Below are 18,780 nucleotides of genomic sequence, written 5' to 3'. Positions count from 1 at the left end.
AGGCTTCTCATATGGCCCACACCAGCCATATGGGGAACTGGCCACAGGGGTCTGGCATCCATGGGCACATACTCAAATTCTCTGCCATTTGGAGTTGAATAGGACACTAGAATTTGCCAAGCGCAACCCTCTACACATCTCAGATACTACAGCACAGGCTGAAACATTTGGCTGTCACCTGGGGTGCTCTAAAAAGGAGTCCTTCCTGTCTGCATTTTGTAGATCCACAATGTCGTCGTTAGAAACTAACTTCTGTCCAGCTGGCCACGTGAGAGATATGGTACTGCTGCACTTGAATTTGCTCACCATGCTGGGAGAGACGGACTCTTTGGTCCAAACAAGTTCTCCAGGGTAACTCCTTGGGTCATATGACCTCTTACAAGTTGTTTTGAGGTAAGCCTGGGTCCTGTGCTTCAACAACAGCATTATTTAAAGGATTATGTCTATTGCTGTAACAAATTAGCCCAAAACTTAGCCACTTGAAACAGTATCTCACAGTTTCTGTGGATAGGGAACCCAGGCATGGCTCAGCTGGGTGTTTCTACCTGAAGGTGCCTCACAGTCTACAACCAAGATGTCACCAGGGCTGGAGTCATCACCACAAGCTCAGATGAGAAGTACTCCCAGCTCCCCACATGGGCTCACATGTTGTTGGCAGTAATCACGTCTTCAAGGCTGTTGGCCAGAGACCCATTCCTTGCCACATGGGCCTCACCTTAGGGCAGCTCACAAGGTAACATTTTTTCCATCAGAGGCAGCAAGGGAGAAGGTAAGAAAGGACACAGAGGATGGAAACCAGTCTTTGATAATCTAACTCAGAAGTGACATCTCAGTGAGTCCTAAATGCAGCCCACACTCAACGGAAGGGGGTTGCACAAGGGCATAAATTCAGGAGATGGGGCTCATTATAGGGCCACTGAAAGGCTGCTTACCACAGGCTACATATTACCCTCTTCATTTACATGTCCCTATTGTGGGAACTGTCAAAACAACAACCCAGCAACGTCTGACTAGATGCCAAGAGTGGTCAACCACCCCCATCAAGCCTGTGTGAAGGGGTAGGTAGGCCCAGATACCGGTCTTCGTATATTGGACCTTCCTTTATGCGACACTGTTAGGGAATCTGACCTAAACAGGGCCAATCAGACCCCTCTCCAGCCAATGAGTCATTTAGGTATACAAAGTTAAACCAAATGGTGATGTAGAAGCAAGGCCAGAGCCAACATGGTGTACTGAGCAAAGCCATGCTCAAGCTGAAATCATCAAGAACAGAAACCTTCATGGTTTCCACATAAGTGGGAGGAGCTAACCTGCAAAGAAGAGCCTGGAGAGGTATATAGAGGGAGATACAAAGACAAGAGATCATAAGGCCTGAAACAGAGACAGAAACAGAAAGAAACTGCCTCAGGCTTTGCCTCCTTTAATTTTTCCTATTTATTCGATCTTACAGTGTACATTCCCATCCTCTTTTTGAGCTAAGTAGGTTTCATTTCTTTATAATCGATCTCTGACTCAGCCAAGTCCTCCTCAGTCTATTTCTTCTTCTAGAAAATGGTTAATATCAGTTCAATTTCACCCCAGAAAGTGACCTCTGAGATGTGAAATAATGTGCAGATTCCAAGCAAAGCACGTTTTTGTTCAAGGTATAGATGTGACTCAATTCATTTCCATAAGCCTGTATTAAGATGGTTATTGTTATCTCCATGAATCCAGGGGAAAATGTAACTAAAGAAACAGGAATATGACTTATCCTAAATCAAACTGCACAATGGTCATGAAACAGAACTAGAAGACTTAGTCCTCTAATCCCACAATAACTTAAAATGCAAAAACGTTACACACTCACACAAATGTGCATTTACACACTCACATACGTATATGGCCACAAACACTTCACAAGCAAGGAAAATGAGGTCCTGAGCAAATAGCGGCCTCTCTCCACTTCTCTTGATGCATCACAAGGCAGTATGTATCCCTTGAGTCAACTCCCATGTGGATTTGCTTTCCAGAGCACATTTTCTAAGCATTCAACAGTCTGCCGATAGAGAAACCAACTCATAGAGTAGTTTACAGGACGCCCCCAGGCAGTTCACGTAAATATTGCAAACATCAAGTTTATACTGCCAACTCACTGCAGAAACCCAAAAGGATAAGGTTTTACAAGTTCTCTTCCCAAAAGAAATCAGACTGAAAATACAGAGTGATAGCAGCTGGAATGGTGCTTCCCCCTTCAATACACGTAGCCTGAAGAAATGTCTTCTTTTTTTCGTACAAATAATATTTTTTTATGGCAAAGGTAGTATGTGCTCACAGTGGGGAATTTTGAAATTCCAAAATGTATGGAGAAGAAAATAAAGCTACTTATAAATACTACCATCAAGAGACACCTAAGGTTGACATATTTCCTTCTAGTCTTTTTTCTATATATATATATAGAGAGAGAGAGAGAGAGAGAGAGATACATTTCATTCCCTATATACATATATGGGTTAATGCCTTCTGTTTTGCTTTTTTGTAACCTAATATTATATTGCATGGAGGCATGGGGCAGAGACTGCTAAAAGGTACAAGATTTCTTTAGTCGACATATAAATACTTTAAAATTAGATCATGTCAATGGTTGCACAAATTTTTAAATATACTAAAAACACTTAACTATACACTTTAAGCACATAGATGATATGTCAATAGAGCTGGGTTTGTTTTTTTTTTTTTAATTTTGAGAGAGAGGAGCGGGGAGGGGCAAAGAGCAAGGGAGAGACAGAATCTCAAGCTGGCTCTGCACTGTCTGCATGGAGCCTGACATGGGGCTCAAACCCACCAACCATGTGATCATGACCTTAGCCAAAATCAAGAGACAGATGCTTAACCGACTAAGCCACCCATGTCCCCCAGTAAAGCTATTTCCTAAAAAAAAAAACAAAACTAGGAGATACCACTACATACCTATTAGAATGGCTAAGATTGAAAACAAAAAAAATAAACTGATTTTATAAAAACTGACACTTCCTGGGGCACCTGGGTGGCTCAGCCGGTTGAGCATCCAACTTCAGCTCAGGTCATGATCTCACAGCTCGTGAGTTCGAGCCCCGTTTCGGGCTCTGTGCTGACAGCTCGGAGCCTGGAGCCTGCTTCAGATTCTGTGTCTCCCTCTCTCTCTGTGCCCCTCCCCTGCCTGCACTCTGTATCTCTGTCTCTCTCAAAAAAAATAAAATGAAAACATAAAAAAAAAATTTTTTTAAAAAACAACTGACACTTCCAAATACTAATAAGGGCATACACTAACTGGAATTCTTATGGGAATACAAAAACGGTGCAGCCACTTTGGAAAAGTATTTGGCATTTTCTTAGAAATTTAACCACACACCTACCCTACAACCTGACCATCCCGCTCCTAGGTATCTACCCAGGAGAAATGAAAGCATGCGTCCACACAAAAACCCATAAACAAGTGTTCAGAGAAGCTTCATTCGTGTTAACCCAAACTAGAAATGACACAAACATTCATCCACAGGAGAATGGATAAATGAATGAGGAATATTTATTCCATGGACTACTATGCAGCAATTGAAAAGAACCATCAACAGCAGCATAACATAAATGAATCTCAAGACCGCTGTGCCAAGTGAAAGAAACAATACAGAAAAAAACACGCGTTGTTCCATCTACGTGAAAGGGCCCAGAAAAGGAGAATCCTACAGAAAACGAACTGCTGGTTTCCCGAGAGCAGGGAAAAGCTGCAGAGTATAAAACAGCATGAGGGCATCTGAGGGGAGTAACAGGAATATTCTATGTCGTGACTGTGGGCGTGGTCACGTGACTGTGCACATTCTCCTAAATTCATCAGATTATACACTTCAAATTGTTCCACCTTAATTGTATATAAATTATACATCAATGATGTTTATTTTAAAAAATGAGAAAATTCATCAAACTATACACTTAAAATAGGTGCATTTCTGGTATGTAAATTGTACTTCAATAAAATTGAATTTTTTAATGGGAAAAAATATACATTATATTGTGCTCATTTTCACAGGCCATTAAATACTTTTCAAAAGTACCTTAATTTGAATATTATGCAGCTATACTATTCAATGTTATAGATGTGCCACCACTTAATTGGCTGGTCCATTACAGCCGAACACTTAGGTTATTTTCTTTTTTGCCACTGAAAAAAACATTGCAGTGAACATCTGTGTGCATAAAACTTTGTCTGTATTTTTGATTCCCAGAAAAGGAACAATTGCATCAAAGAGTAGGAATATTTTCAAGGTACTCAGTACATTTGGAACAATGTCATCTTAAAGCTGATTCCTTCTAACTGTGGTGGGAGGAAATCACAGTGATAAAAAGAGGATGGTTGCTTTCTCTGCAACACCTTCCTTAGTGAACAGGAGAACACGATGCGGGTTCCCAGTGAGTAGAGCACGGACCTTGTCCTGGCCTTGTCACTTAGTGTGTAACCTTGAGTCATTTTCTGCCTCTGGATACTATCTTTTTATCTCCAAAATGAGAATGGCAGCATATGGCAGGCAATATTTCCCATACAGGGCAGAAAAGCCACCAACTGTAAAATAAACAATTGACAATTGAAAATAGAAACTTGTGTTTGTGCTGAAAAAGAGTAAGAAGGATGAGGAACATGGATGGACCTAGAGGGTATTATGCTAAGTGACGTAAGTCAGACAGAGAAAGACAAATACTATATGATTTTGCTTATATATGGAATGCAAAAAACAAACAAAAACAGATTCTGAAATACGTAGAATAAATTGGTGGTTGCTGGGAGAGGTTGATGGGGGAGGTGAGGGGAGATACCTAAAATAGATAAAGGGAATTAAAAGGCCAAAACTTCCAGTTCTAAAATAAATAAGTCACAGCCACAGGGACTACAGTCAATAATACTGTAATAATGTTATATGGTGACAGATGGTGACTACACTGAGGAAATGTACAGAATTGTTGAGTCAATATGCTGTCCACCTGAAAATATAACACTGTATGTTAATTAGACTTCAGTAAAAAATTCAATTTAAAAAACTTGTGTTTAGCAAAAGACATTATCAAGAGAGAAGACAAACCGGACTGGAACAAGTTATTCACAAAACATATATTCAACTAAGGACGTGTACCCAGAATTCCTAACTACAGAAAATAAGAACAAAAACCAAAAAAGCAGGCAAAAGACTTAAACATGCACTTCACACACAAATTGACACACAAATATTCAAATAGCCAACATGTGGATGAAAATGTGCTCAATGTGATTAGTCACATGGGAAATCCAAAGTAACACCACGTGAGGGGCATCAGAGTGGCTCAGTCGGTTAAGTGACTGACTCTGGGTTTCAGCTCAGGTCATGACTTCGCAGATTCATGGGATGAAGTCCCACATGGGATGGGACACACATGCACTCTCTGTCAAAATAAATAAACAACAAAAAAAACAAACACCACATGAAATACCACTATACATCCAACGAAACAGTTAAAATTCAAGACTGACAACACCAATGTTTAGCGAGGAGGTAGAGCAACTTGAACTCTTTTACGTTACTGGGCGGGGGCGTAAGTGTGTAAAATGGTACAATCGCTTTGGAAAACTGGAAGTACCTACTAAAATTAAACATATATATCCTTGAACTCAGCAATTCCACTCCTGAGTATGTATGTATTCTGGAGAAATTAGTAAATATGTCAGTAAAGGTCACGTGCAAGAAATTCCATAGCAGTTTTATTCATAATAGCCATGACTTTTTTAAAAAACCCAAATGTCCATCAACAGGATAATAGATAAATTACGGCATATCTATTTAAAAGAATATTACACAGCAAGGGGTACCGGGGTGGCTCAGTCAGTTGAGCGTCCGACTTCAGCTCACGTCATGATCTCACGGCTCGGAGTTTGAGCCCCGCGTCGGGCTCTGTGCTGACAACTCAGAAACTGTAGACTGCTTGGGATTCTGTGTCCCCCCTCACTCTCTGCTCCTCCCCCACTCACATGCTATCTGTCTGTCTCTCTCTCTCAAAAACAAATAAACATTAAAAAAAATTTTTTTAAGAGTATTACACAGCAAGAAAAAACCAACCTTACGCTTAATGCAATAATGTGAATAAATCTCTGACATAATGTCAAGCAAAAGAAGCCACACTCAAAAAAAAAAAAAAAATACTGAAGGGTAAGATTTATGTGAAGTTCAAGAACAGACAAACTAATCTGTGGCGGTAAAAGTCAGAACAGTGATTACTTCTGATATGTATGGTGGAGGTACTGACCACGAAGGGGCAGAGGGAACCTTCTGGGGTCACGGAAAGGCTGAATGAGAGAGGAAAGAGACGGAGGGAGAACCAAGAGGAGCCTATTTCAAAGTGGCTCAGATTAGCATTGACCAAGATCTGGACACAGGCATCAGTCTTGAGGGTTGGAAAGGAAAGGACCGGCTGACCTGAGAAAGGTCTTAGGCGTGGGTCAGACAGGACTCAATTGAAACAGAGGGGGAATCAAGTTGAAGAGGTAAAAAGCTCGGATAATGCCATTTCCTGTTCATCAACGTCAGCTCCCATGAGCTACTAGAGAATGCATGCAGGCTCCTTGGTTGTCATCAAGGCCCTCCACAATGGCCCCAACTTGCCTTTCTAGTCTCCTCTCTGGCCTTGTTAGTCCACCTACACCACGCCTGCGCCTTCCAGCTGTACTAGACAACTCTCACACTCCCAACATGCAAGTTCATACCACGGGACCATGGCTAACATGGCTCCCTTAGTTTAAATGTCCTACTCCACCCTTCCCACCCCCACATCCTCTGTGACTATTGAAACCTCACTCATCCTTTGAGGCCCAGATAAAATGCCAGCATGTATGTGAAGCTTGCTCTTATTCGAATGCATCTCCAAAAAGTGCTTTATTCATACTTCTGTTATGAGTGTGTAATTCCTGACCTTGAGTGACAGGTGTTTGCATCTATGTATGTCCATCTCCTCCAGGAGACTAGCTTCTTGTGAGCAGAGACCACATCCTGTTTCCAGCTGTATCCCTCCTGTCCACCACAGTCCCTGGTATGGAGTCCGTGCTCAATAACCAGGCGTAGATTGAATTTTCTGAAGCTGCCTAAGCTGCCATGAAAAAAAAAAAAAACATGAAAATGGGATAAGAGGGATGTGGACAGAGTCACAGAGGGCAGAGCAACCTAGAAGTATGAAAGAACAAAGTGCAGAGGGAGAAAATCCTGAGGAAACAGAGCTTTCCTCCAGAACACTTTCATGACCAAAACAGACACATGCTGCTCAGCTTACCCACCACGGCACTGGTGCTACCAGGAGAGGGCACATGGTGCAGGTGCCAAGGCTGAAAACAACAAGAAAGGCAAGGGGCACCTGTTTGCCCTAACATGGCTCAGAAACCCAGCGCCCTGTGCTAGAAGCATCACTTCAGCAGCTACCTGTCCTAAAGGACTGGTTCGCTCTCCACTACCCAGGGGCACATCAACCAGCTCTTTTTAAAATCAGCAGAATGATGCAGAAAGAAAAATCCTTCCATGATGTTGCCACCCCTGCAAGAGAAATGATGGAAATAAAAGAAAAAAGAATGGGATGGTAAAGCCAATCTGAATCTCAATAAAACGCCCACGGGGACTAAGACTTTCAGGCGATGGAGAGTCAGCAAGCACGGTACCAATCTCCCTAGGAAAGGAGAGTTACAAAGTGACAATAGGGAGGGGAGGGAACAAAATGGCTTTTTATAGCCCCTAATATCTCTTCTGATAGCAGCCTACACGGCTTTCATGTGCCAGGATGCTGGGAAGATGAATGGATTTGTCTTTCTGTTAAATACCATTACCCGGAGCACTGGGGAGAATGAAGAATGGGTTACAGACTCACATCCCAGCTTGCATCTCTTTTCTCCTAATTAAAAAAAAAGTTGCAAAAACAACTCCTATATGTTCTCTCCAACCCATTCCCACCACCTACAACATGTATAACCTCAGGGGAAATAGGTAGCCCACTGATCTACAAAGTTCACCTGCCAGACCAATACCCAGCATACAACCTGTCCTGAGAAGCTGAAGTTCAAATCTAGATAATCAGCATGGTCAGGTCCACACTAGATCAATGACATACTTCAAGATCCATTAAGTCCCTTATAGGATCCTGTCACCTTAAAGCCCAACAGCACTTTCCATTAAGAGGAATCACAAGGGTTTACTCTTTGCCAGAGGGGCAAATGATTCTGCTTGTTGATGGGACTCTGTTTTTTGAGTGATCTGAGCCATCCACATGCACCACAACAAAACAAGAAAAACAAATAAAATTAGTGGTCCTACCTCTAGCAGCATTCATGATCAGTCCTCAGGCCAGAGGAGCTCAACCTCAGCTACACCTGAGCAAAAAATGATCGGAAAAGGAAATGATGTTAAAAGACCATTGACAGTAGCATTCTCAAAAAAAAAAAAAAAAAAAAAAATTCTTAAGAAAAAAATTTGAATACGTGCGAGATCTGTACATTGAAGATCATAAACACTGCCATGAGAAATGTAGATATCCCATGACAAGTAACAGAACTAATACTTAGTTTTATTAGAATTTAGCAAGGTCATAAACTGCAAGGTTAGTATACAAAAAATCAACTGCAGTCTTTTTTTTTTTTTTTTTACTTTTCATTTAATTTTATTTTTTAATTTACATCCAAATTAGTTAGCATATAGTGCCACAATGATTTCAGGAGTAGATTCCTTAGTGCCCCTTATCTATTTAGCCCATCCCCCCTCCCACAACCCCTCCAGCAACCCTCAGTTTGTTCTCCATATTTAAGAGTCTCTTCTGTTTTGTCCCCTTCCTGTTTTTATATTATTTTTGTTTCCCTTCACTTATGTCCATCTGTTTTGTCTCTTAAAGTCTTCATATGAGTTAAGCTGCAGTCTTTTATATCAACAGCAATCAATCAAAAAATGAAATTTTAAAATAATTCCATAGACAGTAGCACCAAAACCATAAAATACTAGGAATAAATCTAGTAAAAGTTGGCGAAGCCACACACACACTGAAAATTACAAAACACTGCTGACATAAATAAGACCCAAATAAATGGAGATGACCTATGTTCTGTTTGGAATACTCAATATTAAGATATCAATTCTCCCCAAACTAATTTGTAGCATCAATGTAATCTCAATCAAATTCCCAGCAGGCTTATTTTGTGGAAACTGACAAGCTGGTTCTAAAATTCATATGGAAATGCAAAGGATCTAAAATAACCAAAACAATTTTGAAAAAGAATAAACTTAAGAGGTTTTGTGCTGACTGATTTTAAGATTTCCCGTAAGGTTATTTTGGGATGAGCACTGGGTGTTGTATGGAAACCAATTTGACAGTAAATTTCATATATTAATAAATAAATAAATAAATAAATAAATAAATAAAAAGATTTCCCGTAAGGTTACAATAATTAAGGCAATGTTTATGGACCAGAAGAGCAAATTCAAAAATAGACCCACAAATAAATGGCCAATTGGTTTTTTTTTTTTTTTTTTACAAAGGTAACAACATAATTCAATAGAGAAAGGATAGTCTTTTCATAAATAGTTTGGGACAACTGAATATCCATATTTAAAAAAAAAAAGAAAAGAAAGCTTTGGCCTGTTCCTCACACCATACACACACTGACTTAAAATTGATCATAGTCCTAAACAAAAAAGTTAAATTATAAAACATCTAGAAGAAAATACAAAATAAAGCCTTTGTGACTTGGGATGGGTAAGTCTTTCAGTCAGGACACAAAAAAACATGAATCTCAAAAAACTGATAAACATCATCAAAATTTTAAACTTCTGCTCTTTGAAAGACAGTGTCAAGAAAATGAATAGGCAAGCCCATGGAGAAAATATTTGATGTGGCTGTGTGGGGGTGTGTGTAAATGTAAATATAAATCTATACCAAAGTCTTATCAAGAATATGAAAAGAACTCTTAGAACAGTAATAAGAGAACAATTCAAAGAAAAGAAAGATACGTCACAAAAGCAAGTAAGCATATTAGTAGATACTTGATACCATTAGTCATCAGAGAAACGTAAATTGGAACCAAAATTAGATGAGCACTACACATTCACTAAAATGGCTAAAACTGAGAAGCCTGTTGGCAAGAATGCAGACTAACTGGGACTCTCGGACACCTGCTAGTAAGAATGTAAAATGGATTAACCACTTTGGAAAATAATTAGGCAGTTTCTTATAAACATACACTTTAATATATGACCTATTCATTCTACTCCAAAGTTTTTACTCAAGAGGACTGAAAATCTGGGTTCCCACAAGATGTACACAAACATGTACAGGAGTATATTCATAAGAGGTGAAACTAAAAAGACAAATGTCCAACAATAGGCAACTAAAAAGCGCCATTTTGTGATATCCCATCAAAGAACACTACTCAGCAATAAAAAGGAATCAACACAGATGAATCTCAAAAACAGTTTTCTGTGCAAAAGAAGGCTAGGTAAGATTTCATTTTATGGAATTCTGGCAAAGGCAAAAGCAATCTAAGTGGCAGAAAGCAGAGTTACTGGCTTCCTGGGAGACAGAGAGAAGGGGACTGGCTGCAAAGGGGCATAAGGGAATTTTCTGAAAAGGTTCGATCTTGATTATAATGATGACAATTACACAGGCATATATATTTGTCAAAACTCATCAAACCATGTACTTAAAAAGGTACATTGGGGCACCTGGGTGGCTTGGTCGGTTGAGTGTCCGACTTCGGCTCAGGTCATGATCTCACGGTCCGTGGGTCATGATCTCACGGTCCGTGAGTCATGATCTCATGGTCCGTGAGTCATGATCTCACGGTCTGTGAGTTCGAGCCCCGCGTCGGGCTCTGTGCTGACAGCTCAGAGCCTGGAGCCTGTTTCAGATTCTGTGTCTCCCTCTCTCTCTGCCCCTCCCCTGTTCATGCTCTGTCTCTCTCTGTCTCAAAAATAAATAAATGTTGGGGCGCCTGGGTGGCGCAGTCGGTTAAGCGTCCGACTTCAGCCAGGTCACGATCTCACGGTCCGTGAGTTCGAGCCCCGCGTCAGGCTCTGGGCTGATGGCTCGGAGCCTGGAGCCTGTTTCCGATTCTGTGTCTCCCTCTCTCTCTGTCCCTCCCCCGTTCATGCTCTGTCTCTCTCTGTCCCAAAAATAAATAAACGTTGAAAAAAAAAAATTAAAAAAAATAAAAATAAAAATAAATAAATAAATAAATGTTCAAAAAAAATTTAAAAAAATAAAGGGACATTATGTTGTGTATAAATTATACCCCAATAAATTAGATTTTAAAATACTTATTTTTTTTTTAAACACTGATATCCCATATATATTATTTAATTGGTCTGAGATGTGTCCTGAGCATCAAGACTTTTTAAATTTTTCCCAAAGATTCCAACTTACAGCCAAAGTTGAGAACCACTACTCTAAAGGCTAAGGAGAAAACGAAATGACCTAGTGTTCAGGGACGCAAACAGATGATGATTGGCTCTCTTGGTGTGAGCCTGGCAGTCACAGAACACCCATCCCAATGTCACAGGCCACTGCCAGAGTACCTGTGCCTTTGCTTTATTTGCTAATTGGCACATCAGTCTCCACAAAAGCCAGGTCATGCTACTTTACGGATCCAGAGCAGATATTGCCCTTAAAGACCCCTTGTCCGGTCTAGCAAGGCAGCCAGACAAGAGTCACTCCAGTTCCTGGCCAAGGATGTGCATGCAAGCCTGAGCCCTCGGGCCCAGGTATGGACCAAATGCGCAGGCCAGCCAGGGGGCATCCGAAGGGCCTTCCAAGTAATGCTCCCAAGGCCTCCCTCCTCCCTGACCCGGTAGCAAAGGAAAACTGCCTGGAGAGAGCAGTGTGCCGAGGGTCGTGTCCAGGTCAACAGAGGCCACGGTGGAATCTCCAGGCTGGAGCTCACACAGATCGCTTTTCCACACCTCACTTTGCCATCTGAAATTTACCGAAATGACAGTGTCACGTTCTGGAGGTTTCGTTTGTAAATGATCGGCGGCCTCTCTAAAGAGGAAAAGCCTTTCTCCGAGTGCTGGCTGAGAAGAAAGTACAGAGTACAGCCACAAAACTCTCCATGAATCTTTTTCTCCCTGCCCTCTCCAGCACGATGATGTACCCACCTGTTGCCACAGCCAGGGCTTTTCCCCCACCTGTCACTCTCTGTGGAACCACACACGCTTGTAGTAGGCCACCTGACATAGTTTAGGCCAGGGCCCCACCCTGTTGCCCCCAAAACGAGACACCGACTACTCAGGCTGCCTGGCTCAGAACTGGCTTTGTCACTCCTACTAGAATGGTAAAACCAGCTGCTGAGCCACCTGCAGATACTGAGTGAGCTCCATGAGGAAGATATAAAACTGAACAGAGTAGAGTGCCTGCCCTCAGGGAGCTCGTAGTCCTGTAAGGGAACCGTGAGAAACACACAAATCTTATGACACCAGGTAGACTGAGGCAGCACCATGGGAAACATCTAGAATACAGACCACACAACACCTGAGGGCAGAGCATGCACATCTATCATCATCAGGGGACTTCACCTCCTTTGGTGGGTGCCTATCTCTCGTAGGATAAAGCCCAGATTCTTTAGATGAAACCCAAGGCACTCCGTGGCCTCGAGTTTGCTGGCCCTCCCTGTACAGGTCACCCTTCGGCCACACTGACCCACTCCCAAGCACCTGAAAATGGCGTTCTCTGTCCTCCAAGACTTTGTATATGCTCTTCTCTCTCTGTAGAGTATTATTAACTTTCTTCTCGTCTCTTCTGCGTCACTGTGAGATGCAACACAGGGGCACCTCTTTTGTGAAGTCTTTCCCAATCCTCCCCCTCCCTGCCCCACAGAGAAGCAGGCATTCCCTTCCCTCATTCCCAGGACACATACTTTCCTGCCAGGGTGGACAGCACGTGCTCTTGTGGCTCCCACACCACACTGCCACCCTCCTGACGGCAGCGACCAGGTCTTTCAGCCACGCGTTCATTCATTCAACTGCTTTTCAACAAGTGTTTAGCGAGGACCTGCTATGGGCCAGGCACTGTTCCAGGCTCTCAAAAGAGAGACAGGCAAGGCCACTGTTTCTGTGGAACTTATGCTCTTGGAGGAGATGGGAGATGGACAGACATCCTAAAATAAATTAATTTTCTAAAAGCATCAGAGTGATAAATACTATGTGTAATATTATTTACAAACACAGCGACCTGACAGCGACAATACGGCTACTTTAGGCGGTGGCTACGGCAGGCTCTCTGAGCAGATGACATTTTAACAGAGGTGGAAATGACAAGGACTTGCCCATTGAGAAAACTGGGAAAAGCATTCTAGGTAGAGAGAACCACCAGTGAGGGCGAAGGCCCTGCTATGAACCGAATTATATCCTCCCTAAAACCATATGCTGAATCCCTGATTCGCAGTGTGGCTGTATTTGGAGTAAGGAAGTACTTAAGGTTAACTGAGGTCATGAGGGTGGAACCCTGATCCAATGAGATTACTGTCCTCATAAGAGGAGGCACCAGAGAGCAAACTCCTCACTCTCTCACTCTCTCTCTCTCTCTCTCTCTCTCCCCCTCTCTGGAAGAGAGTTCTCACTGGGAAGGAAATACCCAACACCTTGATCTTGAACTTCTCAGCGTCCAGAAGCGTGAGACCCAGCGTTTAGTATTTTGTTATGGCAGCCCTACTTAACTAACACAGGCTTAACATGGAAGAAGGCAGGCCCAGTGCAGCTCACCCAGTGGGCGAGCAGCAGAAGATTATGCAAGAAGTCTTGCAAAACTGAGGGAGGCCTTGCTTATCTAGGACTCCCGTGAGATCTCCAGATATCACTCCTGGTTAGCCAGGGATCCCTACTGCTTGGGCAACGTCCTTCCACAGTACGGATATCCTGAGGAAGGCTGGACCTGGACCAGGGAGACCCAGGAAGCAGCAGGTGGACACTGGACGGGCACAGCAGGGGCCCGGCAGTGAGGGTACTCAGAAACAGAGAGATCCACACAGGCTACCAGACGGGCACCATCAGGGAATCCTGTCAGTGAGGGGCCAGTCCCCAGCCTCGGAGGTGGGGAATGACCAAGAGCCAGGCAGGGCCCCAGTTTGGCCCTGGGGTCCTGGGTTGCTTAAGAACACGTAGGCCCAAAGAGCAAGCCAGAATCCAGAGACAACGCTACTGCAACCTGCGTTTTCCCACAGAACGACCTGCAACCCTGGGGCCAGTGAGACCCCAGAATCTCAGACCCCACCCCAAGCCTACTGAGCTACATCTGCATTTGAGCCAGACCCGTTAGTGATTCCGTTGAAGTCTGAGCAGCACTGCCCTCTTGGTGACTCATCATGATCCTCCCACGGAGTATTAGGGCCTGGAACACAGTAGGTGCTCAATTAAAAATCGTTGACTAAATACTGAAGGGAGTAAAGGTAAAACTGTTTTCCTTTCAGAGAAGTCATTACCCAGTGTCGTCCACGAACCAAAAACTCAAGCAACACGTTGGCCTCTGAGGATTAGATGTTGTTTACGCTCTGGGCGATGGTGGGCACCCCCGTTCCTTTCTTTTATTACCAAATAGACATATGCGTGTAAGGAATGGCAGACTGACTCAGAAGTTGTTTTTTAAACCTTCCATTCCCAAAGAACTGAGTGAGTCCAGAAGACTCAGAAAAAGGATGAACTGATAGGAAGAGACTGAACACAGCCAGCACACAGGAAGACCTGCAGCCCCCTCGTTCCCTCGGCAAAGACACGTCGTGGATGCCTGCAGCCCACTCCCCAACTCCCCCTAAATGACCGCTCTTCTGTTGTCCCACCACCAAGACCAGCCTTGCTTGTGACCCTTGGCAAACTCCCTCCCCTCCCATCTTCCCAAGGATTAGCTGATGCAAAGGCTTTGATAAGCATCTGTTATTTCCATCACTTGAATTAGGTACTTGGTAAATAAAAGGACAAGGATAAGCCTGAGATCCAGCTCGAGAAGAAAAGTGCTCTTTGACTCAGGGAGAGATGAAAGAATCAAGAAGAGGGGTCAGCTGACCACAGGCCCCAGACGAAGGCAGCAGGGAAAGGGCAGAGTGTGCAGGGTTCCAGCTCCGATGGCACACAAGGGCAGCCCAGGGGAGGGCTGTAGCAGGCAGCTCAGAGAGGGCGCAGAGCACAAGCCCGGGGGCGGCATAGGTCATGTTCTCACGTTGGTGACGGCAAAACGGAACAAGCCACTGGCTCTTTCCCAGTCTCTGTTCAAAGTCAGAATGGAGTTGGGGTTGAGGCATAGCAGCAGCAATCACACGGCCTGGGCACGAACTCCACCTTTGCCATCTGCAAGCTGTGTGATCCCAGGAAAGTCAATTAACCTCTCTGGGGCCCGGTTGCCTCAGGTGTGAAACGAGATAAAATAATGTTACCTCAGAGGACCATCAGGAGAAATAAACATGTCAATACATGCAAAGCACTGAGGTCAGTGCCTGTCATAAAGGAAATACTCTGGAAACCATTAGCACCTCTTATCTGTGACATGCTAATAAAATATCTCCCCACATACCTAGCAGAGTTGTTTCAAAAATATTTTATAAATAATAATGATGATACCATTATGTATTTTAACTGAAAATATTGTCTTATTAATATCTCATTTGAACTTCCCAGTAAACATATGAAGCCAGACGTAGCAGGTAACCCCAGGGAACATAGTGAAACATTAGATGTAAAAGTGCTTTGGAATTATAGCAGACTTGCCAAGCTACTTTTTTTTTTAATGTTTACTCTTGAGAAAGAGACAGACCATGAGCAGGGAAGGGGAAGTAAGAGAGGGAGACACAGAATCTGAAGCAGGCTCCGGGCTCTGAGCTGTCAGCACAGAGGCCAACACGGGGCTCAAACCCACGAACCGTGAGATCATGACCTGAGCCAAAGTTGGACGCTAAACCAACTGAGCCACCTGGGTGCCCCTGTCAAGCTCCTTCTAAGGGAAACCTGGCTCAGATCTGCCTGTGGCAGCCACTAAGTGAGTTTCATACCACCTGACCCCCCACTCCACCCCTCACCCATGACTGAAACAGGGACGGGCACCTGGCCCAGTAACAGCCAATCCATAAGCTACATGGTGGTCTTTACAGCAGATTGAAGAAAGAGAATTTGCTCCGTGGAGTCATACTAGGTTTATCAAAATCTCAAATCTTAGTGGAATCAAAAAATGAAGCCTCTAAGAACATAAATTGGCACAACCACTTCAAAGAGCAACGTGGCAATGTCTATTCGAATTTTTAAATGTACATGATCTATGACCTAACGACATTCTCCTTGATATTTACTCTAAAGAAACATACGTGACAAAAAGACATACCCGTGGGTGTTTATTACAACATTACTTAAGATGAAAAAAAGTTTGGAATTTGGAAACAACCTAATTACCCATTGGTAAATGACCAGATATGACATAGCATTCGACAGAGTGCTAACAGCAGTTAAAGGAATAAATTACAACCATAGGCATCAAAGTGGTTATATTTTGCTAACGTTTATTTTTTTTTACGTTTATTTATTTACTTTTGAGAGAGAGACAGAGAGAGTGAGAAGGGGAGGGGAAGAGAGAGAGAGGGATAGAGAGAATCTCAAGCAGGCTCTTGAACTGTCAGCACGGAGCCCAATGTAGGGCTCGAACTCACAAACCATGAGATCATGACCTGAGCCGAAACAAAGAGTCGAATGCTTAACTGACTGAGCCCCCCAGGCGCCCCTTAATGTTTATTTATTTTTGAGAGAGAGAGAGAGAGAATGAAAGAGACAAAGAGAGTGGGGGAGGGGCAGAGAGAGAGGGAGACACAGAATCCAAAGTGGGCTCCAGGCTCCAAGCTGTCAGCACAGAGCCCGACGTGAGGCTCGAATTCATGAACTGCGAGATCATGACCTGAGCCAAAGTCAGACACTTAACTGACTGAGACATCCAGGCGCCCCAAGGTGGCTACATTTTAAAGCTTACTATGAATGAAAAGACAAGCCTCAGAATTGTACATACAGTTTTAATATTTATCTTTAAAGAATACAATATGTAATTTCCACTTCTGACAGTATGGCAATTTAGGCATCCTGGCCAACTGTCCCACTTGAAAACAACTAAAAATGCTTGAAAAAATATTTTAAAATATCTTTTTAAGTGTACCACTTAGCTTACAGGGCTAGAAAGGAACCTTCAAATTGTAGGTCAAAGTAGAAGTCAAAGAGGTAGGTGGAGTCCTGAAACTGGCTTCTGCTTGCCTACATGGGCCTAACCAAGTGAACCTGAGCCTCAATTTTCATGGTTTCACCCGGCAGGAGAGAACACAAAGTCAGGGACCATACCTGATTGAAAAAAAATGGTCACGTATGTGATAGATTTTCTCTGGGCTCTATTCTATCGTATGTTTGTCTACACTGTCACCAATAAAGCTGTTTACTAAATCCCACACTCAGACACTGTAATTCCTTCGACTTTTTTTTTTTCAAAGTTGTTTTAGCTCTTATGAGTTCTTTGCATTCCCACATAAATTCTAGAATCAGAAACTAGAGAAAGTCAGATTATCGATGACCTAGGAAGATGTGATCTGGGAATAAAAGGCAGAGCGGCAAACAGGAGGGAAGTGAATGCTAGAGCTGTCCTCTTAATCAACCCTCGTGTCTGGGGCACGATGTCCTGACTCTGTGGCTCAGCTTACAGGGCAGAGTATGGAGTGGAGTTGGCCTAGACAAGGAAATACAAAAGCTCTCTTTTGTATTTGAGGATAATCCATCCACATGTAGCATGTGTGCAGGGCCATTTTCCCAGCAAGTTCCCACAGCCCTCCACCTGGCTCTCCCTGAGGCCAGTGATCCACATTCCAAATCCCAGAATGTTAGGGGGCACATGGGCCTGGGAGATCGCCTAGCCCAATTCCTTCATCTTGCAGATGAGAATCCTAGGTGCAGAGCTGGCTGAAAACAAAGCCTCTTTAAAAACTAGACTATAGATGCTGGAGAGGATGTGGAGAAACGGGAACCCTCTTGCACTGTTGGTGGGAATGCAAACTGGTGCAGCCACTCTGGAAAACAGTGTGGAGGTTCCTCAGAAAATTAAAAATAGACCTACCCTATGACCCAGCAATAGCACTGCTAGGAATTTACCCAAGGGATACAGGAGTACTGATGCATAGGGGCACTTGTACCCCAATGTTTATAGCAGCACTCTCAACAATAGCCAAATTATGGAAAGAGCCTAAATGTCCATCAACTGATGAATGGATAAAGAAATTGTGGTTTATATACACAATGGAGTACTATGTGGCAATGAGAAAGAACGAAATATGGCCCTTTGTAGCAACGTGAATGGAACTGGAGAGTGTGATGCTAAGTGAAATAAGCCATACAGAGAAAGACAGATACCATATGGTTTCACTCTTATGTGGATCCTGAGAAACTTAACAGAAACCCACGGGGGAGGGGAAGGGAAAAAAAAAAAGGAGCTTAGAGTGGGAGAGAGCCAAAGCATAAGAGACTCTTAAAAACTGAGAACTAAGGGTTGATGGGGGGTGGGAGGGTGGGGAGGGTGGGTATTGAGGAGGGCACCTTTTGGGATGAGCACTGGGTGGTGTATGGAAACCAATTTGACAATAAATTTCATATATTGAAAAAAATTAAAAATAAAAATAAAAAATAAAAACAAGGCTCCTAAATTCTGGCCCATTACTGTTTCACCAGAACACCTTTTTTTTTTAATTGTGGTAAAATACACACAACATAAAATTTACCCTCTTACTCATTT

At 43.0% G+C, this 18,780-nt stretch overlaps 1 long non-coding RNA gene across 1 annotated transcript in view; it reads right to left on the bottom strand.

Moving 5' to 3' along the window:
* LOC132675076 (uncharacterized) overlaps positions 1-18,780 on the bottom strand; it is a 315,734-nt gene that overhangs the window by 175,886 nt on the left and 121,068 nt on the right. The window contains exon 3 of the long non-coding RNA XR_014135971.1: positions 8,325-8,380. This is a non-coding gene — a long non-coding RNA (uncharacterized LOC132675076). The remainder of the gene's footprint in view (positions 1-8,324; positions 8,381-18,780) is intronic.

This window comes from Panthera onca, chromosome A2 (genome assembly GCF_046562875.1).
Source record: "Panthera onca isolate mPanOnc1 chromosome A2, mPanOnc1 haplotype 2, whole genome shotgun sequence".
NCBI classification, from domain to species: Eukaryota; Metazoa; Chordata; class Mammalia; order Carnivora; family Felidae; genus Panthera; species Panthera onca.
The sequence above is the reverse complement of the archived record's forward strand: the minus strand, read 5'-3'. Positions and strand labels throughout refer to the sequence as shown.